General features: G+C 49.5%; 1 pseudogene; it reads left to right on the top strand.

Annotated features, from left to right (window-relative positions):
• The first annotated feature begins 9,087 nt into the window (after positions 1-9,087).
• LOC138379980 (small nucleolar RNA U13) lies at positions 9,088-9,179 on the top strand (annotated as a pseudogene).
• Positions 9,180-9,628: the final 449 nt, after the last annotated feature.

The raw sequence follows: 9,628 nt of genomic DNA, 5'->3' as shown, positions 1-9,628 counted from the left end.
CTAGGTATACATACGAGTATACCCTTTAAATGAATGCTTGCATCGAGGAACCAGGAAGTGGTTTTTGTTGTTGTTGCTGTTGTTGTTTTCCCCCAGTCATTTATCTGCTCCTCAACCCTCATTATTTATCACACACACACACACACACACACACACACCCCCATCTCTGTAGAAAAGCTCACGGAGATTGTTCATCCACCGCGTGCTTTCTGTTGACAGTATCTGAGACGATAAGGAGCACCATGCATTCTGTTCTAAGAGAAAAATTGCATATATCAGTATGATTATATTTTACTTCTTGTGTGAATTTAGTGGATCTCATAAAAGCTGATCTTGGTTTTCACAGCAGAGAAAAGTGGGCTTCTGTTTTGGTTTTGTTTTTGTTTTTCTGGAGGGGTGGTGTCTTCACATAAGTGATCATCTTTACAAGTATGCTATATCCGAGAAATTTCAGAAAGCTGCAAAGAGTGACTTGTTGACAATGCTTGCATTGAATGATGTATCTGAATCTGTGAATCGAAGGGGTCAGCATCTGACCAGAAAGCACTGTTAGAGGAAGAGGGGTTTCGGGTCTTTTCCTAAATTGTATCTGCCTAAGGCGGAAAATATTTCTGTTTCCCTATGACATGGTATTTTCCTCACAAGCAGTGTTAATGGCTCCATATGTCTCTAGACTGGCTGCAGAGCAGAGACTCCATGGTCTCCACTACTTGACTCTGTCTGTCCAAGAATGGCCTCCACAGCTCTCCTCTGTGAGATATCCACTCTCAGAGGTGGCACGGTATGGTGGGTAGGGGGATATGCTGGATTTTGAAAACTCAGAGTTTGAACCCCAGTGCTTTATTTCTTAGCAACATGAACTTTGTCAGATCACATCACCCTGCTGAAGCCCAGTCACCTAAAGGGTAGAAAATGCAATGGATAGATTGACGCTTCTCTTCTCTTCTCCTCTCTTCTTTCTCTCTTTCTTTCTTTCCTTGTGTCTTCCTGTCTCTCTCTCTCTCTCTCTCTCTCTCTCTCTCTTTCTTTTTGTCTCTTTCTTTTTTTTCTTTTGACGGGCCCTCACTCTGTTTCCCAGACTAAAGTGCAGTAGCATCATCATAGATCACTGCAACTTCAAACTCCTGGCCTCAAGCGATCCTTTCCCCCTAGGCTTCCCAAAGTGCTAGGATGCAGTTTTATTTTTATCTGTGACACCATGGGAGGAAATATCTTTTAGGGTCATAGGGTCAGAAATTTAGATCTCTTCTTTGAACTCATGGTAGCGGCTAACTGGGATTTTCAGTGTGTAAACGTAAGCCACTTGTAATTTCACCAGTACTCCCGTTACTTGTCATCTATTCAGGAGGTGAACTCTTCTTCCCCTACCATCTACTGTTCAAACGCGTTGGCCACAAGGATAATTTGAATATCAGATTCAGAGCACAAATAATTAAGGTCCTGTAGCGTTAATAAGTAAAAGGGGCCACACACAAACCTGTGGAAGTCTGTGTCCCTTCCAGTTTTTTATTTTGTTTGTTTGTTTGTTTGTTTTTGGGTTCCCCCCCCCCCCCGAGACTGAGTCTCACTCTGTTGCCCGGGCTAGAGTGAGTGCCGTGGCGTCAGCCTAGCTCACAGCAACCTCAAACTCCTGGGCTCAGTCGATCCTCCTGCCTCAGGCTCCCCAGGAGCTGGGACCACAGGCATGTGCCACCATGCCCGGCTAATTTTTTTCTATATATTTTTAGTTGTCTGGACAATTTCTTTCTATATTTTTAGTAGAGACGGGGGCGGGGGGTCTCACTCTCGCTCGGGCTGGTCTCGAACTCCTGACTTTGAGCGATCCTCCCGCCTCGGCCTCCCAGAGTGCTAAGTTTACAGGCCTGAGCCAACGCGTCCGGCCTGTGTCCATTCTTTAATGTTGTGTGTTGCTCAGTTATGAAAAGGCAAGGGAACATAAAATCCGAGTTTTAGGGATGACTTATAGGCTCAGTATTCTTTTTTTTTTTTTTTTTTTTTTTGCCTCCTCTAAGCCTATGTGAATATCAAGGAGGGTAAAAAATTCAGTGTTCTCAGTTCAGTGCCCAACCAACCTCTGTTTCCAGAGTAAAAATTGAGCATCCTATTACACCTTTATTTCCCTTTGGTATGCTAAGGCCCAACTCGGCAGAGAGGTCACTGTTTATTCTCTTGGCTAAGATCACATGTGCCATAGTCTGTCTGCTTTGTCTCCTTTAGGGGTAATCATCCAATCTTACCCGGGCCCCTCACATCCTCGTGACAATAGGCCTCCTTGGTTTACTGAAATAGAAAAGACCGGCTCATCAGCAATGTTTGATCGGTTGCTTCAGAAACAAATGTTGTTCTGCTTTCTTTACTATGTTTGTTTTTTTTTTTTTTTTTTTTTCCTTCTTTCTTCCGTCAGACCCAATCCGATATAGGTGGGAGAGAAGGTAACCGGAGCCTCTTGAAAAACCGAAGTGAACCAAAGCGAGCTCACAGATTCAGATAGAAATCAGGAGGAAGAAAAATTGAGAGATAACATGGATTTTCTGTCTAGCGGGTGTTCTCACACTTCAATTTTACCAGAAGCGTTAGGTAGGATGACGATGACGATAATTGTGACAAACACTATTCTCATTGGACAGATAAGGAGGCAGGCTCAGAGTGACGAGTAACCTGGGCCTAAATAGATCGCTAAGAAGCATCATAGTGTGTTCCTTGGTTACGCTGTTTTGTGAAGCTCAAAAAGTTTGGGGTGCGCGTGCGTCCATGTGCGTACGCAATCATAGGTGTTCTAGTAAAACGGATATGAGGTAGGATTTCCCATACCTTCAATGATTTCATGTCCTGCAGGAACATAATGTTCCGGGATCAGGTTTTTATTCTGCCTTCTGTGCCACATGCTCAACATGCCTGTGACTTTACAGCCGAGACTTGCTCAGGGGGAGCCCATTCTCATCTTCTGGGAGGTTCTGCTAATCTTTAAAAGACAAGGACATAGGAAGATGATCCTATAACAACGACTGTGACCACGATTAAAGGCTTACTGTTTACCACGCGTGCTTCTGCGGGCTTTGCCTGCATTTGCTTTTTCACTCTGCCCAATATCCCTGTGGGGTAGGCACCATGATTTCTGCATTTGCAGATGAAGAGGCTGAGGCTCAAGAGGATTTATGACTCGCCAAGTTACCAAACACGGAGTGTCGTCCAGGTAGCCAGTCCAGGCCCCCCGGCTCTGCAGCCACTCTGCAATGCTGATTCTGAGCCTGACCGTTTCATCACTGGTGGCTCCCTGAGAACCTTGACTCGGCCCCCTTCCTCAGTTCACTTGGGAAACATATTCATGTGTGTGTATTTCTCTCCTTCCCTCTCCCACCCCCCCTCTCTGTTTTAGTTTTTATTATTTTGAAAAGTGCATAGAACGATAAAAACTTTAAAAGTAGGAAAAAGCTTACGGAACACATAAGGACACAGAGAAAGAAAATATCTGTGTACAACAGTGCAACGCATTTGTGTTTTAAGTCGTGGTGTTGCCAAAGAGTCCAAAAGTTTAAAAGAAAGAAAAACAAACAAACAAACAAACAAACAAACAGACAGACAAAAAAAAAAAACCAAACCACCATGGAAAAGTTTATGAAGTGAAAACACTTACAGTAAGCTAAGGTTAATGTATTATTGAAGAAAGAAATTTCTAAAGGTAAATGTCGTGCGGCCTAAGTGTCCAGGGTTTATGAAAACCTACAGTAAGTAATGTCCTAGGCCTTCACATTCACTCACCACTCACCGCCAACTCACAGACTCACCCAGAGCAACCTCCCGCCCGCCCTGCAAGCTCCATTCACCGTAAGTGCCCTGGCCTGGGTGTCCCACTGCACAGAAACCTATTAGACTGCATTTCTTCCCATTACTATCAGTAGTTGTACATTTCTTAGGACTGTAGGCCTACGATACACCTCCAGGCATAGTTAGGGGTTGGGAAGAGGAGGGAAGAGGCCATTCTTCATTTATTAATTGGGTAGCATGGGGACAGGGGAGGCAGTTTCCTCCTTCTCCTCCTCGGCCCCCTTCTCTCTTGTTTCGCTTCTCCCTCTCTTGTTTTTCTTTATTCCTCTCCCAGTTCCCCCTTCCATCGTCTCGATGGATTTGGATGAGACGTAGACATTTTCTACGTCAGGCCTTAATCATACCGAGGGAGCAGGAGAAAAGTAAGCCGCCTACCATGACACAATGGAATGGAAGTTTGTCAGCCATTGACTGCTGTGGCATTCCGACATTTAGTGTCTTCAGGACATTCTATATTTCTGCTATCCCACTAGAATATATCGCCTCGATCACTACTGTGTGGCCACATCCCAGCTGTTTCGTGAGCCACCCTCAATGTTCGTGACAATGTAGTGTGGGGACTCCCTCCGTCTGGTGCCTTAAACTCGCACATTTGGGGTTTTGTATCAGGATAGCAAAGCGATCGCCTTTAAATAACCTGGCTGGCCATGGTGGCTCATGCCCGTGATCCCCGCAACTTGGGAGGCAGAGACGGGAGCGTGACTTGAGCCCAGCAGCTGGAGACCAGCCTGGGTAACACGATGAGACCTCATCTCTACCAACAAAAAAAAAAAAAAAAAAAAAAAGAAAAAAGAAAAATTATGGCGGGTGTGGCAGCATTTGCCTATAGTCCCAGCTACTCAGAAGGCTGAGGCAGAGAGGATCACTTAAGCCCTGGATTTGGAGCTTGCTGTGAGCTACAATCAGGCCAAGGCGGCCTGGGAGAGGACAGAGTGAAAGAAATCCTGTCTCAAAAAAAAAAAAAAAAAAAAAAAAAAGAAAGAAAGAAAAGAAAAGAAAAGAAAGAAAACAAGACCGATAACACAACACAACTTAGAAGACTTGGTGTTACCGAAAGCTCGGCCACCTGCCCACGAGGCCGAATAACGAGGACAAGCTGTTTGAGGAGGAAGGAAAGAGAGAGTCTATTTTGCCGGTAAAGGAGAAAATAGGGTAGACCTTCCCATCTCAAGCCTCCGAATTTCCCCGAACACAGGGCTAGGCAGAAATACAGAGCTTTTAATGAGGGGGGGAGGGGTTCTCAGCTTTAGCGATGATTGTGGTTAATTATTTCAATCGTCCAGGCTCTGCCAAAAACAAAGCCTGTGAACTCTGCCGGCCGCCCACCTGGGGGGGGGCGGGGCAGGGGACCACTTGGGAGTTTTAAGAAAAGATTTAACCTGCCTTGGGGACATAGGCCAGACTACAAGCTCCCAAAAGTGGTGGTGGTGGTGGTGGTGGTGGTGATGGGGAGCGTAAAACGACAGAACGTCTTTCTGTCCTTTATTGGTTTCTCCTTTTTCCCCCCTAGGTGCCAAAAGACCTGAGACTGATGCCGAAAAGAAATAGGTACAGGCGCCCACGTGCACACACAAAGATATACGATCGAATACATCGTGTTGACAGTGGGGGAAACTGGAAGATGATGGGGAAGTATCACGAGCAACTTTGTATTTCTTCCAGGACAGGAAAATGGACACGAAGAGAAAAATTCATCGTTCTCGGCGTAGGATAAAAAGCCACATCTTGTTATATAATATAATTCATTCTGTGATTTAAGTTTTTATACGACATGATATTCGATAAGCCTAAAAAACAAGATAAAAGAGAAACAAACAAAAGGGAAAAAATAAAAATAAAAAAGACGACGGGCAGAGGCCTACGGTCCCGGGAGGAGGCAGAGAGCGGGAGGAGGGGCGCCTCCCGCAGACAACAGGGCGGGTGGGCGGAGACCCGCTAGAGGCTAGGGCTGCCCCGGGCGGGCCCAGAGCTGCGGGCCCGGGAAGAAGAGGGTGGGACCGTCCGGACCGTGCTCTCCTCCCCGCCCTCCACACCTCCCGGGAGTCAGCTCTTAAACTCCCAACGTCACCTGACTTTCCAGATCCCGAGGTCTGATCAAAGTGGCCGCAAGGTGACACCCAGCAACCGCTGCCGGTGTCATCCTGAAAAGAACGGACCCTATGACTGACGGGGGTGGGGCGGGGTGGGGGTGGGGCGCACAGTGGGTGGCCCGGCCAGCTCCCCTTCCGCCTCGGAGCGGATCGGATCATCTGGAACTTTATCCAGAGAGGAGAGAGTGCCCCTGGGTGTGTGCTAGAAGCCGGAGGGTTGGGGCAGGGACCTACCCAAGAGAGAAGTAGAGTACAGGGAGTTTCAGAGTTGACCCACTCACGATCTCGCCCTGGTCAATACAAGAGTGGCAATATCTGTCACCGTGGAATGAACACTTGGTACCGAAGACCTTTGTCTATGCTGGCCCCCCTATGCCTAGGGGGGGCATGTGGCCAGAATCTGACATCCTAAACGTCTTCGTAGAAAGAATTTGGGGGCGGGGGTGGGGGAGAGAGACAGAAATAGAAAAGAAAGGGGGAAAGAAATGGCTGCCACAAAACTATCAGAACAGATAAGCGACCGATAGGGCCTATCTGGTTAAGTTCTTTCCCTACCCAGAGAACGGTGGACACAGAGAGTCAGGGATAGAATTTCACGCTCGGCACTGTCTCTCGTGGCAGCGGGAAGGTGGAGGGTGGCTGAGGGTTCTATGCTCCTTTATCACACACCGTCAGGTAGGTCAGGTAAAATTGAGGACAGATTTCCAGTGTTTCGAGAAAGGAAGAGCACTCGTGCAGGCCATCTATCTGTACGTGGGAGAGTGTCCCCGAAAAGTGGCTTTCAGTGCCGGGATGTGCCTAGGCCAAGAAGGTTACACGATCCTGAGTGAGAATGGTCCGTCCCATAGAGTCAGTCGGTAGGAGGCCACCGGTCGAGACGGAACTGCCCCCCCTCCCACCCGCCCCCGCCCCACAGAGCAGACAGACTCAGAATGGAGTCACTCGGTGCCAGTGCCCTGCCCGGGTGCCCCATCATTCAACCGAACTGGGAAACAGGTGGGCTTTCCGACCCTCGGGAGGGAGCTTCACGGCGGGCGGACAGATCAGAAGGGGCCCGGCTCCCTTGAGCGGGCAGGCTGGGGACGGTCGGTGGGGTCTCTTGACAGGAGGCACCACGGAACCCTTGAGGCAATGTCGGGGGGCACCTATGTTGCGGTCCAAAGCTAGCGTCTGAGAAGTCGTCCCGAAAGCATGATGGCGTCAACAAGTCCCCTCCGTTCAAGAAACGAGATTCATTTCTAGAGGAGGGCCACCCACGCGGGAGAACCGTAGGCTTCCTGTGGACATTCTCTTCAAAAGGCAATTCACTCAGCGGAGTGAAAATCGGAAAAATCGCTGTCCTCTGACGCAGCTGCAGAGAAAAGATGGCACCAAAATCAATGAAACACACACATACACACACAAACACACCTCCTCCCATCTGAACGAGCACTCCGGACGGTCACATAGGGAGAGCGACGGGCTCTCTTCCCACCCTGTGGTTCTCTACCTTTCGTTGCGGTTTTTTCCCTCAGTGGATAGAGGAGGAGACACAGGGGGCTCAGCCGGCATGCGAGTGGGTTTATCATCCTCTGTGAGTATCAACACGCGACACCACCTAAGTGAAGGAACACACCGGTGTTTCATGTCATGTGGCTCAATGCCTGGCAGATACGAGCCTTTGCAGGCCTCCTCGTGATCGACAGGACGTCGCCTTGGACACGGACACATCTTGTCCCTCCCTCCCGAGGCGATAGGCGGTTCCGTACCTCCTCGGGGCCAGGGCACAGTCTGCCTAGGCACCTACAACACGTGTGGCAACAGCCTCGATGGCTCTGCCATGAGAACGAACTCCCGTGGCACGGGGGTGGGGCGAGGGGGGGGGGGTCGGGTGCTGAAGAATTCAGCTGAGTGAAGGAATGCCACGGGATTCAGAGTGCCATCGGTGGGCTGAGAGGCGAGCAGGGCGGGCTTTGAAAGGGTAACATTCTCCCTGCCTTCCGTCTGTCTGTGAATACAGAACGTACACGCCAGGCGGGGTGGCTCACGCCTGTAATCCTAGCACTCTGGGAGGTAGAGGCGGGTGGATCGCTCAAGGTCGGGAGTTCGAGACCAGCCTGAGCAAGAGCGAGACCCCCATCTCTACTAAAAATAGAAAGAAACTATATATCTAAAAATATATACAGAAACAGTATCTAAAAATATATACAGAAAAATATTAGCCGGGCACGGTGGCGCATGCCTGTAGTCCCAGGTACTCGGGAGGCTGGGGCAGTAGGATCGCTTGAGCCCAGGAGTTTGAGGTTGCTGTGAGCTAGGCTGACGCCACGGCACTCTAGTCTGGGCAACAGAGTGAGACTCTGTTTAAAAAAAAAAAAAAAAAAAAATATATATATATATATATATATATATATATATACACACACACACACACACACACACACACGTATATCCAATTAGCTGGGCATGCTGGCACATGCCTGTAATCCCAGCTACTCGGGAGGCTGAGGCAGTCTGATCGCTTGAGCCCAGGAGTTTGAGATTGCTGTGAGCTAGGCTGACGCCATGGCACTCTAGCCAGGGCAACAGAACGAGAGACTCTGTCAGAAAGAAAAGAAGAGCGAGAGCGAGAGAGCGAGAGAAAGAAAGAAAGGAAGGGAGAGAAAGGAAAGAGAAGGAAGGGGGGGAGAGAGAGAGAGAGAGAGAGAGAGAGAGAGAGAGGAGAAAACTATTAAAAAATTCGGGACCAGATCCATCGGTCGGTACTCAGAAGCGTGACGATCGGGTGTTCCCGAGCACGTGTGAGATGTGTCTTCTCCCTGACGCCGCGTTTCCTCCACACACACATCACCCATCTGCCATGGAAAAAAAGCAACAAAAAGAGAGAAAGAGATTAAGAAGGGAAAATGGAAACAGGGCAAAAGAGGAAGAAAGAAAGAAATTTCGAAAAAAAGAGACCAAAGTCACAGCGAGAAGGAAGAATACTGAGCCCAGAGCGACACCTAGTGACCACACCGTCACAAGCACCTAGGGCCCCAATTCGCCAGAGACATCTGGTGGACCCCAGAGCAACATGTGGTCGACCCGGGGCCATGGCGTCTGCAGCCGATTCCCAGGCGGGCACACGAGCCCGGGGAAACTCATTCTCAGCGCGGGGAGGAGGGGAGGGGAAATAATAGCAAAGTCACACCAGATCCCTTTCTAGTTCATAAACGTGTTGATTGCGTGTTCACGAGCACGTGTGAGAAGGGCCTCCTGGTGTGTCGGCACGTCACCCGCGTGACGTGAAACCATGAATCCGGGGGGGGGGGGGGAGCGGAAAGGCGCGCAGGAAAAGGCAAAGAGAGAATAGATAAAATGAAAGGACCAAAAAGAAAGTCACACAGCAGGGTAGGGGAGTGAGAGCAAGTCGAGAGACTGCAGACAGAAACTCCGAGAGGAGAGGAATGCTCCGGAGCGCCCCTCGCCCCGCGCGAGAAGAATACCGATCGCAGGGTGACCCCTAGGGGCAGCGAGGCCAGAGAGACCAAATCCGTCCCGAAGCCTCCCTGTCAGGATGACAACCACAGACCAGACATCTGGTCAACCACCCAAGGACCAGACATCTGGTCAACCAGCGAACCCATGCGGAGGCCGCATGCAGCAGCGACATCTGTTCGACCACTCAGGGTGCTCCCTGCCGGGAGGGTGTGTCTCTATGTGTGTGTGTCCGGGGGGGGGGGGGAGATTGCGAT

Source organism: Eulemur rufifrons, unplaced genomic scaffold, assembly GCF_041146395.1.
Source record: "Eulemur rufifrons isolate Redbay unplaced genomic scaffold, OSU_ERuf_1 scaffold_243, whole genome shotgun sequence".
NCBI lineage: Eukaryota > Metazoa > Chordata > Mammalia > Primates > Lemuridae > Eulemur > Eulemur rufifrons.
This window is presented reverse-complemented; position numbering and strand designations above follow the sequence as displayed.